Below are 21621 nucleotides of genomic sequence, written 5' to 3'. Positions count from 1 at the left end.
AGGCAATATTGAAGTGGGTTGCTATTTCCTTCTCCAGAGGATCTTCCCAACCCAGGGATCGAACCCACATCTCCTGCATCTCCAGTAATGGCAAGAAGATTCTTTTATTACTTGAGCCATCAGGGAAGCCCCATCCCCGCTACCAATCCTCCTCCTATTCTGGTCCTCCGGCTGTAAAATCCTGCAATTCGTACAACTAGGTCTGTCTCTGGGTACCAGGAGCAGAAGAATAAAGAAAGTAAAAAGCAAGGGGAATTTTCCCACACTCTTTGGACCACAGTTTCTGTGGTCAGAGAGATGGATTTCCTTCCTACGATCTTTAAGAATCTGTATGCCTGCTGCTGCCACAAGAGAACTGCAGTTTCAGAAGTAAGACTTACCTTTTAAATAAGCCCTGCCCGTGGCAGAGCTGGGAGGGAAAAAAATAAAGAATTCTTCCTCTCTGTTTCATGGGGCCTTTCTTTCTGCTCCTTGGACTAGAAAATACCCTTCCCTCAGAACTCTTTTTGTTTGTACTCATGCATAGCTTCAGAATTCGAGCTGTCTTTGAATCCAGGCTGGGAGATCTGAGGGTGGGGAGGGGTGTTAGGCGGATTCCTGTTTTTTTGTGGATTTATGTCAATCTTGGAAATTCTTAGACATTATCATTTAGACCATTTTCCCCCATTACATCTGGGAATTCCAATCAGACACGTTTGACTTTTTCTATCCATGTAGTCATGCCTCTTAACTTTCCTATTTTTCATCTCCAAGTCTTTCTGTAATACATTTGGGTGATTTCTTTAGATCTCTCTTCCTATTTACTAAATCTCTCTTCAGCTCCCTTCCAAATGCTCTTTAACTCATCTATTAACTTGTAAATTTCAATATTTTTTTCCAAATTTGAGTGGTTGATCCTTCTTGATACTCTCTCGTTCTTAGTTCATTTATTTTTAATTCTATGTTTGTCATTTTAAAATGTTTTATATATAGTAATTATATATATTCTGTTTGGGGGGTTTTAGTATCTCTAGCTCTTCAGGACCAAGAGCTTTAGGGATTTGTTTGTTCCTGTTAATTCTTGTGCTGGAAATTTGCCTTATGTTTTAGATATATATATTTTTTGTCAGCTCGTATTTACTAAGCTGAATATTTGTGAATTCCAAGAGGTCTAGATTGAAGGTGATTTTCTCCAGAGAGGATTTTCATTCTTTCTGTGGCTGACAAGCCCTACCAGCCTTACCAACTCAGAAACCGAACTTACTGTTTGAGTGTTTCCCCAACTGGGTTAGTTGCTTAAATTTGAACACTATACCTGAGATCAGACCTACTGTTACAAAGATTTGGCGGGGAGAGCGAGGCTGATATATTATGCCAACTGTCAGTTCAGTTCAGTCGTTCAATCATGTCCGACTCTTTGCAACCCCATGGGCTGCAGCATGCCAGGCTTCCCGGTCCATCCCAACTCCAAGAGCTTACTCAAACCCATGTCCATTGAGTTGGTGATGCCATCCAACCATCTCATCCTCTGTTGTCCCCTTCTCCTCCTGCCTTCAATCTTTCCCAGCATCAGGGTCTTTTCCAGTGAGTCAGTTCTTTGTGTCAGGTAGCCAAAGTATTGGAGTTTCAGCTTCAGCATCAGTCCTTCCAATGAATATTCAGGACTGATTTCCTTTAGGATTGACTGGTTGGATCTCCTTGCAGTCCAGGGACTCTCAAGAGTCTTCTCCAATACCACAGTTCAAAAGCATCAATTTATAGGTGCGTAGCCTTCTTTATGGTCCAACTCTCATATCCATACATGACTACTAGAAAAACCATAGCTTTGACTAGTTGGACCTTTGTTGGCAAAGTAATGTGTCTACTTTTTAAAATGCTGTCTAGGCTGGTCACAGTTTTTCTTCCAAGGAACAAGCGTCTTTTAATTTCAAGGCTGCAGTCGCCATCTGCAGTGATTTTGGAGCCAAAAAAAATAAAGTCTCTCACTGTTCCATTGCTTCCCCATCTATTTGCCATGAAATGATGGGACGAGATGCCATGATCTTATTTTTCTGAATATTGGGTTTTAAGCCAGTTTTTTCACTCTCCTTTTTCACTTTCATCAAGAGGCTCTTTAGTTCTTCACTTTCTGCCATAAGAGTGGTGTCATCTGCACATATGAGGTTATTGATATTTCTCCTGGCAATCTTGATTCCAGCTTGTGCTTCATCCCGCCAAGTTCATTCATTTCTCATGATGTGCTCTGCATATAAGTTAAATAATAAGCAGGGTGACAATATACAGCCTTGAGGTACTCCTTTTCCGATTTGGAACCAGTCTGTTGTTTCATATCCAGTTCTAACTGTTGCTTCTTGACCTCCATACAGATTTCTGAGGAGGCAGGTCAGGTGGTCTGGTATTTCCATCTCTTGAAGAATTTTCCACAGTTTGTTGTGATCCACAAAGTCAAAGGCTTTGGTGTAGTCAATAAAGCAGAAGTAGATGTTTTTCTGGAGCTCTCTTGCTTTTTTGATGATCCAGCGGATGTTGGCAATTTGATCTCTGGTTCCTCTGCCTTTTCTAAATCCAGCTTGAACATCTGGAATTTCACGGTTACCACCATAGAGTGTGCGGTTTTTCCAGTAGTCTTTAATCTACTTTATCAGCCGGGATATTATCTACAGACCACCCTTTTTCCAGAGGATACGGCTTCTGGGTAATTTGGCTTTTAGGAAGTAGGGGAATACGAGGCAGGGGTCAGCTTTCCCAACTGGTGTGAGCACAAGGCTTGGCTTCCCATTATGCTTCGATTCTTCGTTCATCGGTATTAATCCCTAAAGCTCCTGGTTCCTGAAATCAACATTTGCCTCTGGGGCAGCCAAAGCTTCTAGATTTATTACTCTGCCTTCAGGTTACAGGCATATCCTGTTTTATTGCGCTTTGCTTATTGCACTTCTCAGTGCAGATTTTTTTTTTTTTTAACAAATTGAAGGTTTTTGGCAACCCTATGTTGTCAGATGATGGTTAGCACTTTTTTAGCAATAAAGTATTTTTTAATTAAGGTATGCACATTATTCTTTAGACATAATGCTATTGCTCACTTAACAGACTACAATATACTATAAACATAACTTTTATATGCACTGGAAAACCAAACAATTCATGTGACTCACTTTATTGCACTGTTCTGGAACTGAACCAGCAATATATCAGAGATACGCCTGTATTATTAAATTATTTGGTCACTGAGGATTTCTCTTGTTTTTTGAAGTATCTGAAATGCATTTAAAAGTATGTTTGTTGTAATTTATCCTGCACCTAGGTGTCTTACTTTAACATATCTAATTCACTATACTGCCAGAAGAAGCAGATAGATATGTAAAAAAAGAAAACAGAACATGTCCTTAAATGTCAAAGGCATGATTGATTTCCATGTTATTTTTATGCTGAGATATCTTTAATTCTTTTATGATAATAAAAAAGGTTTTATCTTTACCATTAGCACCTGTGTTACACTAAAAATTTAGAACAGAATGTTGCTTTTATGGCATCTACTTTTACAAGTGAAATCCAGAAATTTTATCCAGGTATAGCAGCCAATCAAATTTATGAATATTTTTCATGAAAGTAATCTAAAAGAAAACATTAGGTTTTGGTAGTCTCTAGATTACTTTGTGTTTTTATTTGGTTTACATTTCATAAAATATATTTACTACACATAAATCAAATACTTACAGAATATTTCCTACATAGAAGGAATTCACTCTTGGTTCTTCAGAGTATAAAAAAATAATTAAGACCCAATTCTTGCTCAAGTTAATTTTTGTGATCCAGAACAAGGATTACTCCATTATAAAATTAATCTTAATACAAAGACAACTGCCATAAGAAAAGCCAAAATGGAAAAACAAAACAAAAACAAACAAAAAAAAAGAAAAGCCAAAATGTTCAAAATTCAAAAGAAGGAAATGTCACATTCATTTATGGAATAAAACTAGGAAAAGAGAGTAGGAGAATCTTCACTAAAAAGATCAGTTCAATATGGGCCATGAAAGATGATTAAGACTAGGATATGCTAACAGGGAAAGATTTGGGGCAAAGAGAGAAATTCTAGAAGTGAACTACAAAAGCAAATACATAAAGGTATAAAAGTACGAATCTGTTCAGAAAATAATAAGCAGCTCAATTTGAAACAATTAAAACTCCAGAAACTGACTCTCACTTAATAGTCCTTAAATATGCCCTTTTGCAGTTCCAAACCTTCAAAACTATCTCTTTTTCTTAAAATACCTTCACCCAACTATAAAATACCTGGTAACACTCATCAGCTCAGGAAAGTAACTGACTTTGAACTTATTCAATCTGATAAATACATATAATCCAAACTATAACATCATCTCATCATGGACCTTGCTTACACAACTGTTACAGCAACTACAAGTCTGCATTGTAATGGGTTACTTTTTCCATGCCCATCTCACTGCCTTTTCATTTCGCTGATGACTTCCTTTGCTGTGCAGAAACTTTTTAGTCTGATGTAGTCCTACTTACTTGTTTTTACTTTTATTGCCTTGCTTTTGGAATCAGATCCTCTAAAAAAAAAAAAAAAATCACTAAAAAATCACTAAGACTGATGTCAAGGAGCTTACTGCCTATGTTTTCTTCTAGGGCTTTTATGGTTTCAGTTCTTACATTCAAATGTTTAATCCATTTTGAGTTAATTTTTGTCTATGGTGTTGATAGTAGTCTAGTTTCATTTTTAGGCATGTGACTGTCTCAACATCATTTATTTAAGAGACTATCTTTTCCCCATTTTATATTCTTGCCTCCTCTGTCATATATTAATTGACCATGTATGCATGGGTTTATTTCTCTGCCCTCTATTCTACTCCATTGATCTGTAGGTCTGCTTTTATGGCAATACCATACAGTTTTGACTACCACAGCCTTGTAATAGTTTGAAATCAGGGAGTGTGATGCTTCCAGCTTTGTTCCACTCAAGATTACTGTGGCTACTGGAGGTCTTCTGTGGTCCCATATAAATTTTGCTGCTGTTCAGTCGCTCAGTCATGTCTTGACTCTTTGCAGCCCCATGGACTGCAGCATGCCAGGCTTCCCTGTCCTTCACAATCTCCCAGAGCTTGCTCAAACTCATGTCCACTGAGTTGGTGATGCCATCCAACCATCTCATCCTCTTATCCCCTTCTCCTCTTACCTTCAATCTTTCCCAGCATTACAGTCTTTTCCAATGAATTGGCTCTTCATATCTGGTAGCCAAAGTTTTGGAGTTTCAGCCACAGCATCAAATTTTAAGATTGTTTTGCTTCTATGGAAAATACTATTGGAATTTTGACTGGAACTGAATCTATAGATTGCTTTGGGTAATATGGACATTTTTAACAATATTAATTATTCCAATCCATGAACAACATAGAATATTGTTCCAATTATTTGGATCGTCTTCAACTTCTGGGCTTTCCTGGTGGCTCAGACGGTGAAGTGTCTGCTGCCAATGTAGGAGACCCAGGTTTGATTCCTAGGTCAGGAAGATCCCCTGGAGAAGAGGATAGCTACCCACTCCAGAATTCTTGCCTGGAGAACTCCATGGACAGAGGAGCCTAGTGGGTTACAGTCCATGGGGTCACAAAGAGTCGAACACAACTGAGTGACTAACACATACACAACTTTTTTCATTAATGTGTCAACAGTTTTCAGTGTATAATTTTTTTACCTTCATTAAATTTAGTGATAGGCACTTTATTTTTTTTAAACAATTTAAAACAAGATCGTTTTCTTAATGTACTTTAGGTGAAAAATGAACATCAGATTTTGAAGACTTAGTACGGAAAAAAAGGATGTAAAAATACATCAGTAATTTTTACATTGATTACATGTTTAAAAAATGTTAATATTTTAGATATTCTGGCCTAAATGAAATATTATTAAATTCTGTTCCTGTATTTTAAAATACTTTTTAAATGTGACTACTAGGAAGTTTTAAATTATCCATATGACTTGCATTATATTTCTATTGGACAGTGCTGTTCTCAGAGTCTAAACCTAAAATTTAAAAATTTTGAAACTGCAGCACACTATAAATAGAAATCAAGAGGAAGAACTTGTTTTATAGCAAAGATGAGCCTGACTTAGAAAAAAGAGTTTAACTTAAGGACTTAAATTAATAAAAATGCAGGTCCAGAAAGTAAAAAAACTGTGATGGAAATACAGAATTAGGAAAACATTTCAGAGATGAGCTACTTGAAATTTTAGAAGAGTAAGTGAATCCCACAGGAAAATTTAGAGCCCACAGCCTAGAAAGAGGAGGAAGAAGCAGTAAGTTGATTTTCTTAAAGAATAAAAAGGGCTGGCATCCTGGCTGGCATGGCATTCCAAGCTGAATCTCTGAAATCATTTCCCACAGAAACATGATACTTATCATAATTTAGGAATATCCTGTGTTGACTACATTTGATAGAAAAAAGGACCTGAATATACTAGAAAATGTTGTTTCCAAGGAAAGGTATATTCCAAATTCAAACAGGTAATACTTTATTTTACCTTGTTATAAACAAACACTCTGCAAGTTAGCTTCTATCATAATAAAGTGCATTCTTTATTCCTCTAATAATATGGAATTTATATATGTATTCAGCCACTGGAAAGACTAATTGAAAAGAGCTGGTTCAAGTTCAAAATGTATATATCCTCTTACTTTTATAAATTTTTATAAAACCACAAAAAATTGTAGCTGTTTAAGCAAAAGGTTATTTTTTAACTAAACTCTCAATCTCTTCAAGATAGAGCTATGCAAATATGAGGAGAATCATTTCAAAGTATAAAATACATTTCCATTTCCCTTTCTATTAAGTGATATAATAAAGAGCTATTTGTACCAAACAACTGTTTGTATTTTAGGACTTCTGATTTATTTGCCAAGAATTTTATTCAATGACTCTATACTGAGTGTAGGCAATATTGAGTCGAGGCAAAAACACAGGTACACAAGCCATTACAGTGCAAGGTGGGATGGTAAGTGTCCTACCTGCTATGGCGGTTCAAAGGAAGGCTCAGCACTACTGAAGGAGAATATCACAGAAGGTAGCACCTATGCTGGGCTTACTGTCTGACAGATAGGAAATGAGGAAGAGATGAAAACTGTAGCAAAGGAAAGCATAAACAAGAAATAGAAACTTGAGTAAATAAAAGACACAATTAAGAAATCATGAATGGTTCAGTTTGGCTAGAAGTTAAGGCATGTGAAGAGAAGTAATAAGAAACAAGAGTAGAATAGTTAGCTTGCTCCAGACTGTGGAGAGCCTTGAATGGCACGTTGACAAGACTGGGCTGGTCTGGGTGAACAATATATCAGGTATGTGCATTGCGTAGACTGAAGCAACCCTGAGAACTCTGAGTGAAAACAGGTGGCACTCCTACCTGTGAATGCCGAACCTCAGGTACAGAGGGCCGACTGTCCTATGCCTTTTATATAAGAGACTTGAGCACGAGGAGTTTGATATTTGCAGGGGGTCCTGGGACCAATCCCCCATGGATACCGAGCACCCAGCAGCTGCCTAGCAGCAGGGGAAGTAAAGGCAACATGAAGCAGAGGAAGTCTGAGTAGCAAAGGACTGATGTACCTGTTTCTGGGCAGAATGCACAAAATTGTTTTCAAGAATAGAAAACACATCTGCACGTGTTCCGGTTTTCTCCCCATGATTAAGAGGCCTCCTCCTGGGCAACCAGCCTAGTCTCTAAGGAAGAAAACAAATTTACATCACATGAGCAAGGAAATTTGCCTTTTCCTGAATGGATTCTGGGCTGGACAGGTTGAGGAGAGACATCTGCTTGGAGCAGCAGTGGTGGCAGCAGAGCACACTTGCTCACTTGCATGTGGTTTTCCCTCTGCAGGTTTGCTGGGTCCCAGTCACCCACCCTGGGATTCCTTTAACATATGCAGTTAAGAGTCAAATTCTACTCCTCACTTACTCAAGGCTGGAAAGCTGGAGAGTAAACAGTCACTGAGTTAATCAAGCAGCTGATTCACATAAAGTAGACCAAAGAAGGGAGGAAAGAAACCAGGTTAGACAGAGCAGAGAACAGAGATGGGATCAAGAGAAACCAAGAATGAAGCATGAAGATTTCAGACAGGCAGAGGGTGGACTGGATCAGAACCATTACACCTGTGATATGATTATGACCTGTGATACCATAAATGTAATTTTCATTTACAGTGAAACTTTCCTTTCAAAAGAACTTTCTGTTCCATGAAAGGGGTGAAGGTGGTAACAAAGTTAATTACATCTTGTAATTAGTAATTAAGACTAGATAACAAAGCCTTTGGCAATACTTCTCTAATGATGGAGGACCAGCATCTGAGAAATATAATAGTATATTAGCATAACCACATATGCAAAATACATAGAACCACTGCCACAGTTAACTTGGCATTGAAGGATTAAATATGAATTCATAATTAGAAAAACCCACACTGTAATTTATTGGCTTTCCTGACTGTTCTGGTTCATTAAAAGTTGATTACTAAACAGTGACCTCTAGTGGCCTGTAATTTTCTAATGCTATGTTTCTCTTTGAGTCAGCAAGAACCTATTTATTCTAAATAAGGCTGTTACTCTGAAAATGTTAATATTCTTTTTTCCCATAAAAGGAAATATTTGTTACCATCCCTCCTTAAGATACATTCTGTGTCACAAATACAAAGTGTTAAAAAAGTTCAGTTTCTGCACAAGTGACACACACTCATTATTAAATTATTACTGAGCACCTATCTATAAGACCGTTGTGCTGGGTGTTTGTGGTGTTTTATTAATATCTGGAAACTGAATTCATTCATTCTATACTATCCAATCAGAAACTAAGTCAACATTAATACAAGAGTCATGCTACTATTCACTGCCTATATACACATGGGACATGAGTATATTAATGTGCATATTATATGTATAAAACATTTGAATTTAAAATTCAAAGAGACTAGTAACTTCGGAGTCACTGAATACTAAACTACTGAAGTTTATCTTAAAAGGCAGCTGACTAGCAGCTACTTAAAAATCTAGCCCTTTTCTTAAAAGAGGTTTTTCATAACAATGACACTTCTCAAGAAATCTACTCCCATAGTCCATAACTAAGCTTTCCAAGTGCCATCTCTCCCTTAAAATGAATATATCTTTTAAAAATATTCATATGCCTATAATTTAAAATTAAATCCAAATTAAAAGTTTGTAAACATTTGCTTTTATTACTTGCTACCCAGGTATACTCACTCTTCAAACAAGTTTTCAGAAAGGTTCACAATATGAAAAGAAACTTTGGGTGTGTTATTTACAAAATTCTACACCCCTTTATTTCCCCAAATCAGTCAGAGCCTTTTAGTCCTCTAAAATAGTGGCATTGCTGCAGCTTCCATAGAGAACGTGATTAAGCCTCCAATAAATTTAAGATGCAAACAAAAGAAATATATACTTCCTCATCTTCTATTTCTACAGAACACATGGATGTGGGGGTACCATGATGATTTAATACAGTAGCTGGATAATGAGTTGTACCTCTGCAACAAGCGTATCACCATTTAATGCTATTATCAACAGTTCATGACCCACCAGCAAGAAATGTCAACCTGATTAATCTAAACACTGCTGACCTCAATAAAAAAAAAGCGGGGGTGGGGGGGGAATTTACTCCTGTTATTAGCATCTACTGTTCTTTAGTATGCACTTACAGAAAACAAATCTTTAGATGAAAACAGTATTTTTAGAAAATCTGGTATGCAAATTTTACTAAGTGAAAGTTGTCAAGAGTTCTGAAAAAGGAAGAGCTGAAGACAATACTTAAATATCAACATTTGTTACAAGTATTGGAACTATTGTTTTGGAAATACCTGATTTTATAAGTTCAATATATGTTATTTTAAATATTTGCTTTATTTTCTTAGACAGCATTATACACCAGGGCTACAGTAAGATGTCATTTTGGTTTTAAAGTTGACTGTTAAACTCTTACTACTTATACACAAGTTCCTAAATTAAACCAGAGATAAGCTCAGAATAATCTAAAGATACAGATATTGGAATGCCTATTTCCTCCCATGAGCATAAGGTTCAAGAGAGCTGGTACAAAATACTCACTTTCTTGATTTTATTTCAGTAATCCACCTGCAATTCAGCCTGTTTCTGTTTTACACAATGTGAATTTTTGATGGGATGTAAATTTGAAAGCTTTGAATTTCAGAAGAATATTTAATGCTGTTCTTTTACGATTTCTATGGGGCAAACACCCTACCATCAGGTTTTGGAAAGGCTCATTAGATCATAAATTGGACAGCTGAGTTTTGCTTAAATTTTTTTTTTCTTCATTACAATATGTCAGGTTTTCAATATCTACAACAAACAAACAAACAAATTCAACTACTACTTCTTTATACCTGGTTGAGACTCTAAGGAAAGCATCTGAGAAAGGCAAAAAATCAAGATTCTCTACAAGTGAATGCCAACTTTTTTTTTTCAAATCAAGCTCTGTATGGTAACCAAAAAGGTTTAACCTTATATCAATAAGGAAACAAATTCAGAATGAGAAAAATTCCGTAAGATAACTTGATCTGGACTCTAAAAATGACATCATGAAAGATTTTTTAAAGGAAAAATTTGGAAGGCTGATGAAACATGACAACCAAACGTAATATATGAACCTTTATCAGAATGCGGATCACAGGAAAAGGAAAAGCCCAGTTATTTGGGGAGTAACTGAGAAAACCTGAATATGGATTATACATTAGATGATACTGAATTAATGTTAAATTTCCTGGATGTGACAGCAGTCTTGAAGTTATACAGGAGGATGTCTTGGTTCTCAGGAGATTTATGCTAATAGTTTTCAGATAGAAGTAAATGCTTCAGCCAAAAAGAGTAGGAGGGATGGGATGAGGGTAGGGAAGGGATGTATGTATAAATATGTCTGACTTGTGCTGTTGGCAGAAACCAACACAACAGTGTTAAAATTTTTAAATATAAATTTAAATTTAAAAATAGAGAAAAAAGAACAAAGTCTCAAGGGAAGAACCTACAAATTGAAATTAAAAATAAAACACAAAATTGTAAATCAACTATACTCCAATAAAATAAAAAAATAGAATAATAGCACTGATCCACCTATAAATGGTGTCTTTGTATACTCATTATTTAGAAATGTTTCACAAATTCTACTTTTACTGTCTTTTACAAAGGCAGGAGGTAACAGAGGGAAAATTCTGACCTAAAGACCAACAGAGATAAATACTTGTACCTTGATTTACAAAAGATACTTTCCTGAAACATCTGCATCAAATTTCTACAAATGGAGCAATCCTTCATTAATTTACACTATTATATTGCTGAGTTACTTTGTATCTCCACTGTTACAATCAGCTTTACATATGTGCTTTCTGTCCCTGGTAGCTCTGAGTCCACCCTGGCAACAGCTTCCCAAGTAAATGACTAACCACACCAACGGTATTTGTTCTAGACTATCTACCAGGGCATACATATAAAAATTAAGTGAGTTTCATTTTAAGGTTGTTTTACAAATAAAAATTCAACTGCCAAAAAAAGAAGCGAGTATCATTATCCTAATATTATTTGATTGACATCGGTAAGGTAAGCAGCGCTCAGGACTGTATTATTACATAGCGCTATGCTACTGAGTTACAGTTCATGAAAATCCACAACGCTTTGCTACGCTGTTGTTCAGTTGCTCAGACACACTTGACTCTCTTCATGGTCTGTAGCATGTCAGGTTCTTCTGTCCTCGACTATCTCCTAGAGTTTGCTCAAATTAACGTCCATTGAGTCCATGATGCTATCTAACCATCCCACCCTCATCCCTAGTGCTTACTTCCCACACACATGTACATTGTTCATGTACATTGTCAAAACGCACAGGAGTCTGAATAGCCACATTTCTATAAATTAGGATTTAGAGAAAAGAGAAACAGAGCCAAATTAAAATATATGTGGCTTTTTCCTATGACTTTTCATCAAACAGAGGTATCATGAAAATAAACACTTTTATTCTCACTTTAAGGAAAGAAATGCAATCAATTACACTCAAAGCCAATACAGAATACATCTTCATTTTTAACTGAATGAAGATCTCTGTCACAATCTAATTTCTTTTTATAACATTTACCTTAATGTAATTTTATATCATTTAAATTACACTTGAAGGTTTATCCTTACTGTTTCTCTCATCTAGAAGGTCTCCAGTGCCTGGATTAGTATTTTTTCCACAGTAGGTGTTCAATAAATGCTGGGTGGGTACATTAATTGATGAATGAAGCTATTATCAACTTTTATTAATTAGATTTTTTTTAACCACAATTAAACTGATTTTTTTTTTTTTTTTTGCTTAAAAAAAAGAAAAAAGAAATGCAATCAATTAGATTATGGTCATAATAGAATCTGTCTCCTTAAGAGAAAACGTGATGGAGCTCTAAGCTAGGTCTTCTGAGCAGCAGTACTGGGTAAAAAGGAACAGGGGTTTGTATTTAAATAGATCCACTCATTTGTGAAACTGCCACCAAGAAATCCACATGAAAAGGCTTGAGCACTCAGATATTAGAAAAACCTCAGCTCTCAGTAACCAAAAAATATCCAAGTAACTAGAATTACCTGCAAAAAACAAATTCTAGGAAAAAAATTTCAAATGAGCATATCTGTAGGAACTCATTAGAAACCTCACTCAACCAATATTTTTTTGGTGAGCAGATCTGAACTTCTAATTATAAAGCACAGGGAAAGCCTATTTATTAGGTGTGTATGTTTTGTCCTTTTCAGAACTTAGTTTATATCTTTTTTTGTTCTAGAAAAATTTATTCATTCACTCATCTATCCATTCAACACAATGGATAGGTGGATGCATGTCTACTATGTGTTAGGTACTGTTACAAATACTAAACAAAACAGAACAAATATCTGCTCTCATGGAGCTTATATTCTAATAAGAGTAGTTCTCAACCCCAACTGCAAAGAACAGCTCCTAGGGATTCTGATTTACTTGGGGAGAAAGCAAGAGGGGTAGAAATCAGGGCAGAAGTACAGAAGTTAACTTTCAACAAAGCCCTGAGGGCTCATCCACTGTGACAGGAGGGAAGGCAGAGCGCAAGCATCAAGTAGCATGGAGGTTAGTAGAGGCAGTGCTGGGATCACGTGGAAGTTCTTTGACGACTGCTATTTCCTCAGTGAAAGTTAAGAAGGAAGCTCATTAGATGACACTGGGGAAGGGTCCTAGAGAAGGTATGAAAGAATTATTTAGGTGATGAAAAGCGTGAATGAATTAAGCAAATAAAAAACTGTCCGTCTTAAGGGCCCACTTGAGATTAGTGATAATTTACAAGTGAAACCAGGGCATCCATTTACTCCAAGCATGTTCAGCTCCTCAAGGGCAAATGAAGGGCAGAACAGGGATGGAATAAATTCAACAGAGGGATGTTTAATCATGTACCACAGAATATAAACTAAGAAAACTGAGGACTGGAGGAGGATAGGGATAAAGAATAGGCTGTTTTATGATTCTCCCTCAGTTCTGACTCCATCGGGCACAGCCAGTAACTATATTGCTTATCTTCTCAACACTTGAAATTCCCTTGTTTTAAAATTATTCAATTCTTTTTCTTTTACAAAAGGCAATTTTCTTGAATACCACTTGAATGACCAAACATAACCTATAATGTTAGTCTCTTTCACAGTTCAAGAGAATTTAGTATTTGCAAATTTTTCAATATTTGAAAGGCTTCCTGGTGGCTCAGCTAGTAAAGAATCTGCCTGCAATGCGGGAGACCTGGGTTCGACCCGTGGGTTGGGAAGATCTCCTGAAGAAGGGAACTGCTACTTCGGTATTCTGGCCTGGGGAATTCCATGGACTGTATAGTGCATGGGGTTGCAAAGAGTTGGACACAACTGAGCAACTTGCACTTTCAGTATTTGAAGACCAAGACCCAGAATATCAATCTTCCACTCTCACTGAAAAAACAGAGAGAAAGAAAGAGATTCTATTACAAGAAGACATCTGGGAAGAAGAGACCAAGGCAAAGAGATTTGGTTTTTTGTGGTTTCTTTGATAAAGGCAGATCGTTCAGATGAAATATGGGACTTGATTCTGTCCCCAACATTTAACATGAAGTAAATTTATATGAGAGGAGATGCGTGTTTTTTTTCTCCTTGGATATAGTTAGTATTTGAGATTAGGAGCAAAAAGGACTTACTGTTTTTGACTTAATATGTAGAGTCTCTTTTGAACACAACAATCATCTGACTATCTGTTCCTCAATTGGTAAAGAAATCTAGGCTTCTTTATTCTCTTGAAACATTATATTGTATGCTTTCTGAATCCACAATCCCATCCCTAGAACTCTGTTCTACAAAACTTCTAAAAGCAAAAGGTTATTTTCTTCACTCATTTGACAGCAAAACTTCACCTGAACTGACATAAGGTTATTTACATATTCATAGTCTTTATCTTTTATATTAATAGCATTTATTATGCTTAGTGTGAATATCACATGTTTCACTGCAGAAATAATTAATGTATTTGATTACTAAGGGTGGCCCTGGACCTTGTTAGGGATGTTACATAATATATGGTAAGTGTATGGTATTGTTTTTCTAAAAAATTTAAAATAAAACTCATATGGTTCCTAGAGTTTCAAATAAGGGATTATAAACATACAGTGATATTTTTCCTTTTCATATTTTATAGTCAGGAACCCAAACTTTTGGCTTGGCCATGCAGTTATAATAACTCACTTCCATTTACTCAATGATTATGACGTATCAGACACTGTGTTTTATATGTTATTTTAACACTGGGGAATGAGACTCAGAGATCATGAAGTTTATAAACCTGAATCCAGGTTTTCCCCTACCTCAGAATTTCCCAAAGTGAGGAGCAGGGCTGGCTTGTTCCTTGTATTCATCTGCTTGTATTCACTTCTCTTTTATCAGAGGCAGTATATTATAGGGTTCAAAGTATAAACCTCACGGTCAGCCAGACGTGGGTTTGAATTTACTCCCCTCACAAATGACTAAAGACATGTTCTGTAACATCTCTGTTTGACCATTTCTGCCTCAGTAAAATGAGGGCTGTTGTGAGGATTAAATGTAATAATGTCTGTAAAGCATCCAGCTATTTTACAAAAGTACCTGGCTGGGAACTTAGGTATCTGCAGCTCATTAAATACTTGTTTCCCATACTCATCTTTACCAAAAAGCATGAGTATGGTGCTGTTTACTTTTTGTATTACAGCTATTAGTCCAAATTTTTTTCACAGAAGATGATAGTCACCTGAAATGCTCTTGTTTTCAAAGGATCATTATTTTGACTTCAAAGGAATATTTTACTAGCCACTGAATGTCATGGACACACTGCTACCATACAGAATTTTAGAATAGAGAGAAATGTTATATTAGAGGGAAGTATATATATGGGACAACTATCATATGCCAGGTACTATTACCTCACTTAATTCTTTCAACTAGCCTGCTGCTGCTAAGTTGCTTCAGTCGTGTTCGACTCTGTGTGACCCCATAGATGGCAGCCCACCAGGCTCCACCGTCTCTGGGATTCTCCAGGCAAGAACACTGGAGTGGGTTGCCATTTCATTCTCCAATGCGTGAAAGTGAAAAGCGAAAGTGAAGTCGCTCAGTTGTGTCTGACTCTTCGTGACCCCATGGACTGCAGCCCACCAGGCTCCTCCGTCCATGGGATTTTCCAGGCAAGGGTACTGAAGTAGGGTGCCATCAACTAGCCTAAGAGGTAGCTATTGTCCTTATTTTTAAAATAAGGGGAAAATATTCAGGTTAGGTAAGCTGGTTAGAAAAGAACAAGATGTTTTCATCAAAAGCCAGGAAGAAACAGTATCTCATGATACACTTTAACATTCTTTCAACTTTTTTAGAACTTTTTCTGCCTTCTTTCCCAATGAAAACTGCTTAATATCTGAGTGTTACAGAATACATTTGATATACACATGATATTTTTTTACAAAAATGGAATCTTGTATGTATTATCTTATAGCCTGCTTTTCTTACCTAACAAAATACTGTAAAATTTTTTCATGTCAAATATTTAACATTTTGATGCATATTATGCAATCTAATCAACTCCCTCCTATTGAACATCTGTGCTATTTCCAAGTAATCATTATTTTAAACCAGTGGTTCTTAAACTTTCTGGTCTTAAGTATTATTGAGGACCTTTAGCTTAGGTGGATTATATCAATTGGTACTTACTACATTAGAAACTAAAATTGAGAAAATGTAAGATTATTTATTAATTCACTTAAAAACAATAAACCCATTACATAATATTAACATTTTTATGAAAAATAATAAGACTTCCTAAAGCAAAAAAAAAAATTTAGTGAGAATAGTAGCACAGTTTTACAGTTTCTCAAATCTCTTTAAATCTAGCTGATTAGAAAGCAGCTGGATTTTCATACCAGATTGAGTGCAGAAGCAAATATATGTTGTTTTGGTTGATATATATAAAGAAAAGCTGGCTTCACATGGGTATGAAATTGAAAAAGGGAGGAGTGTTTCAAGAATCTTTTCAGATAACTGTAGATACTTTTCTTCGATATTAAACCAAAACTTTGAAAACTGGTAGTTTATTAAAGGCCAGCTGCAGGGTAGAATCTAAAACTGTTACCAATGAACTTTTTTCAGTCTGTTATATTAAAATCTATCTACTTTATACTTTGAATGCATCTCTTACTCAGGATAGTTCTGTAGCATTATATAATAATCTCTTGGAAAATAAGGGTTCCATAAGTTACGCATATCTTTCAAATTACCAATATACAATATTAGAAATTCACACTCTTTAACAGCACCACAAACCTCTTCATAATAGTCTTTAGTGTTAAAAAGCTGTCAGGCTTGTAGAATCAGGTTTTCTAAAATTCTTATGTTTGCTTGAAAGGTCCAATATTATTATTGGCAACAAATATTTGAAGTAACAGGCTCACTCTGTCCTTTTTCTGTAAAATGTCTTATCATTCATTCTTTTAAATAAAAACGATATTCCATGGAAAAGCAGATAGTTCATCTGCCAACTCAATCACAAAAGAACTTTTCCTCAAAACAATCTATTGTAGCAGAAAGTGTTTATGCATGCTTTTCATTTTATCACACAGTTGTTAAAAAAATGTATTCAAAGATCAAGACTTAATTTGTATTGCTTCAAGGCCATTCTTAAGTAAAACTGCATGCAGGTGGCAATGAAGAACACAATGCCAGTGCCTTGATTCATGCTGGGGGCCAGCGCTTTTACCCACAATTCCTTTTGCACTGTATTAGTATTAAATCAATATTATTAGTATTAGTATGAAATAATACTGACCTCATGGCCACCCCCAGGGTCCATGGATAACACACTGAGAAACAGTGTTCTGAACAACACTAAATGTACATTCTAAAAGGTAAATCTTTATATATATTCTGAATGTGTGGGGATACATTCTTAGAATTACTAGATAAATTATTTTACATAATTTTTTTAAGCTTTTGATGCATCCAGCCAAATTGCTCTCTGAATTGGTTATAATAATTTCCATCTCCAGCAGCAATCAATGAGGCTTCATATTTCCTCTGTCTTGGCTGAAAACAGACTTTTGTATCTTTGCTTATTTGAAGGTTAAAACAGTAACCTTTTGATCTGTTTTTACTACCATAAAGCCCAAGGTGCTCCAGTATGAATTGTGTTGTTTCATCAGAATTTGGTTGTATTGAAAGTACAAGAGCCTGGGGCTTATAACAGCAAATTTCTCATTTTACTGAAAAATGCTTCTGAGTTTTCCTGCCCTTAAAAAAAAAAATTGTATTGTCTAGTTATATGATTTTTTAGAGTGAAAGTGTTATAGATGGCAAAAGTCTCAATTTAAAACTACAGATGTAAACTTTATTAATAGCAAGCACTGAGCTGGCCTTCCTCTATGTTCATTCTAATCTAAGAAGACAGGTGGTTATATAATTCTTCTACATAAATGCAGCTCACCTGGACACAGGAAAGAAGTGGCCTGAACAAACTGACCTCATACCAGTTCACTCATTTTCTCTGCAGCTTATTCTTAAAATATATCGCTTTTTCTTATAAGCAATAAATCCTAGATAGATCATTAAACTATCACCTATTCCCCCTTCCCCCCAACAAATATGCCCTGGTGGCAAGTATGCAAAGACAGAGGGGCAAGTATGCAAAGACATAAAAAACAATGTTCTCTTTCATCTCAACTGACAGTCAACATGTGCTCTCAGGAAGGTGGCCAACTTGGTTTCAAGGTTTTAAGAATATGACATAATTCAGAATGACCGCAGCCTGGAGCAAATGTGTTTTAAAAAAAAAGAAAGAAAGAAAGCCTGTCCTCTTCGAAAAGGAGGGGAATGGCTCTGGAAGGCATTTGCTTTGGGGCTGCAATGGTGACCACCTCTACTTCCCTAGGACAGATTTCTTCAGCTTAACAACCCTCACTGGTGACTTGTGATATTCTCCTGCCAGTCCCTGCAGGTCCCATACCCTGACAGGCCATTATGAAAAGGCTCTCCAACCGGGCCACGGGCTGTCAGAAGCCACCAGCTGGCCTGCCACAGCCCTGCAGTCGCCAGGGTCCAGCTGCCAGTCTGGGCGGTGCTGTCCATGCTGAGCAACGTGCCGCCCAGCTGCTGCGCGGTCATGTCCATCTGGAGCTCGCTAGCTAGACAAATCTCTGGGCCTGTCAGATCTCTTCGGCAAGCCTTGTTATGCAAATTCAATTACTCAAGTGTGCCCTATTACTGCTGGCTAACTGCTCCTAGAACCAAGCTCACACTGACAGGCAGTTCACATTTTGTGCTCACCAAAAAGTACCTCATTTATTCTTGCTTTGCTATTCCCTTGTATCATTAAAGCTGAACAGCCAAAGTCCACAGTATTCTAACCTCTCTGCAGTGGGCTACTGTGCTCCACAAAGAACTCAGAGGAAAATTAATTACAAAAGGGAACCTTTTAATCAGACATGAAGTGGTGTTAAAGCTACAGCCTCCCTACACTTGACAAGGATGATTTTACTACTAGAAATATGAAATTTAAATCTTAATGACCTAAAGGAAAATCTAGTATAAGAAGTTATACTGGGCCAAAAAAAAAATTATTAGGAAAAATGCTGCAGTGGTACTTTGGCTAATAGTCATTTTTAAATGAAAAGGAAAGAAGTGACAAATTTCATCAGGTACAGTTCATGTGGAGGGCTCACTGCCTTGTCTACGTTCCCCCCTCCACAACCCTCCCCAGCCAGGCACCCCCCAAACGTGCACACCCTCCCCCTCCTCTGCCTGCACCCTTTTCATCTCCCCTTTCAATTTGGTTTCTTTCTCTTTTAATACCTTTTTAACCAACCAACAATCTGAGAATCATTTGGGGTGTGAGCATTCAAGAGCATTTAACTATTTCTAATCCTTTCAATACCTGAGAAAAGATTCCCACCAGGCTAAAGCTATAGTTCAAAGTCTCACCCAAGTAACATTATTATAAAATCGGGCATTTTAAACAAGTGAGAGGGTAACAGAGAGAGATGAGCATATCAGGTAGTCATACTTCCAAACTAGCGGATTCCATGGTCTGAGTATGGCAGTTCAGGAGGGAGAGGGTCTAAGTAAATGTCTGTTTATGAATCATGCAATGATACAAATACCAATAGAAATTTAGCTAAAACAGATATTGCAGAGTGGCAGAATGATATTTGGACCTCGGTCCCCAAGGAATGTTTCTAGCACAGGAATGTTTAGGATCTTTACTCTGAAAACAATTCACTATTGACTGCAAAACTGAAAGAATGAAGAGACTGCTGGCCAGGCACAAACCACATTTAAAATGCACTTCAGGTTTAAAGCTAAAGACAAGGGAGGAAGAGTGTTTTTTTGTTGGTTTGTTTTGCTTCATTTTCTAAGTAAGGAAGGAAATAAGGGAAGATGGTCCAGGATAAATGCAAGGCAAGAGATTTTGGTAACTATATATATATACATATATATATAGTATTTTTAATATCAGTTGTACAGTATTTTTACATCAGTATATAAGTATTTTAAATATATATAATAAAAGATACAGTACTTTAAAATATATCTCAAAATCATCTTGTTATCTGATAAGATGATTTAACTTACAATTCTCTAGTTTTGCTTCTAGAAATTACTAACATTTCCTTAATGACATCTGAAGAATCAACACTCTAAAAGCAAATTATAGGGAACTCCCTGGTGGTCCACTGGTTAGGACTTCTCACCTTCACTGCCGAGGGCTCCGGGTTTAATTCCTAGTCGAGAACTAATTCCACAAGTTACGTGGCACAGCCAAAAAATAAAAGCATTTAACAAATTTAAAAATGAAAGCATACTATATTCTCTATTTTTATTGCTTTACCCTGTTCTTGATCATTATTTTATTTCACAAGAAGCACAGACATAAAATGGCATATGCTCACTCTGGAAATTCAATGGTTTTATGAACCAATTAATATGGTTTTCATTTCATACAATATTTCACTTAAACTTCAAAATAGCATATATGTACTCTCACCACTTTTATACACACCCAGAAAAGCCAAGGCTCACAGAAGTCAAGTAATTTTCCCAAAGCGACACCACAGGTGCTGGAAACAAAGCAACTCAAACCTGTCTTCAGATTCCTAACATAATGGTCCTTTTCACTATGCCCAACTCTCTTTCATACTTAATTAAATATTCTGGTGCTAGCCTACAGTAAATTAGAATTTCCTTTGTATGTAAAACCGTCTACAAAGCAAAAATACTGGTGTCCAATCATCTGAATAGTTTCTTCTTGATTCTTTCAGAAGCATAAGGCACAAATCAAAGGTTTCCTACAGAACCAAGTCAGCAAAAACCATAACAGGCTTCTGGTTTGCAGATTTTAAAAGGAACATCTGCTATTACTTAACTACCACCCATCTGATCCCTTTAGAGCTTTACCTCTATCTACACCTCAGCTGCAGAGCATTCTCAAAGTATCTCTTAATTCCTTCATAGTCCCAGATAAGGATCTCACTTAATTCTGTAAACTAGCAATATCAATTGCTTCAAAGTCTGGGCGTAATACTAGCACCTAGAATTAGAAAAGTACCTTCTTATCACACTTAGAAAACATACCAGCAACAGTTAAGTGAAATTATATTTCCAGCTTTTCCCTGAGGCACTCTGCTGGTATCAGCACTTGAATAGCTCTCTCAAGCAACAGAGAAATGGTTAACAGGAGAAGAAAACAGCTCAGGAAAAGTGCTAATACTGCAAGAGAACTGCCGTAGTTTTCCTTTCGTAAGTGACTTAAATGATAACACTATCATATTTTGGTATCAAATGGTCTTACTTAAGGTTAATTTTTTTAAAAATAAGCTTTGCTTTCATCTTTTATGAGTGGAAGCACTACACAAATTTGATTAACTGAGTACCATCAAAATTATCATTTAAGATTCTTCACAAACCTTAAGTCTCTCCCTGAAAGTATAAGTCTGGTGAGGACCTGAGCCCTCTCAGCTCACTCAGATATCACTGAGCCACTGAAGTTCTAACTGCCTCCAGTGAACAACATAGGCACTTTCACTATTTAGTTTTACTATCTGCAAGCATT

At 36.4% G+C, this 21621-nt stretch overlaps 1 protein-coding gene and 1 long non-coding RNA gene across 3 annotated transcripts in view; both read right to left on the bottom strand.

Moving 5' to 3' along the window:
* Positions 1–21621, bottom strand: part of HIBADH (3-hydroxyisobutyrate dehydrogenase) — a 109892-nt gene that overhangs the window by 37935 nt on the left and 50336 nt on the right. The window lies entirely within an intron of this gene.
* On the bottom strand, positions 5002–21133 carry LOC129659295 (uncharacterized). The gene is made up of 2 exons (XR_008717941.1): positions 20572–21133; positions 5002–13232 (listed from the first exon to the last, which is right to left on the bottom strand). It is a non-coding gene; the product is annotated as an uncharacterized LOC129659295 (long non-coding RNA).

The sequence above is a fragment of the Bubalus kerabau genome, chromosome 8, assembly GCF_029407905.1.
Source record: "Bubalus kerabau isolate K-KA32 ecotype Philippines breed swamp buffalo chromosome 8, PCC_UOA_SB_1v2, whole genome shotgun sequence".
Taxonomy (NCBI): domain Eukaryota; kingdom Metazoa; phylum Chordata; class Mammalia; order Artiodactyla; family Bovidae; genus Bubalus; species Bubalus kerabau.
This window is presented reverse-complemented; position numbering and strand designations above follow the sequence as displayed.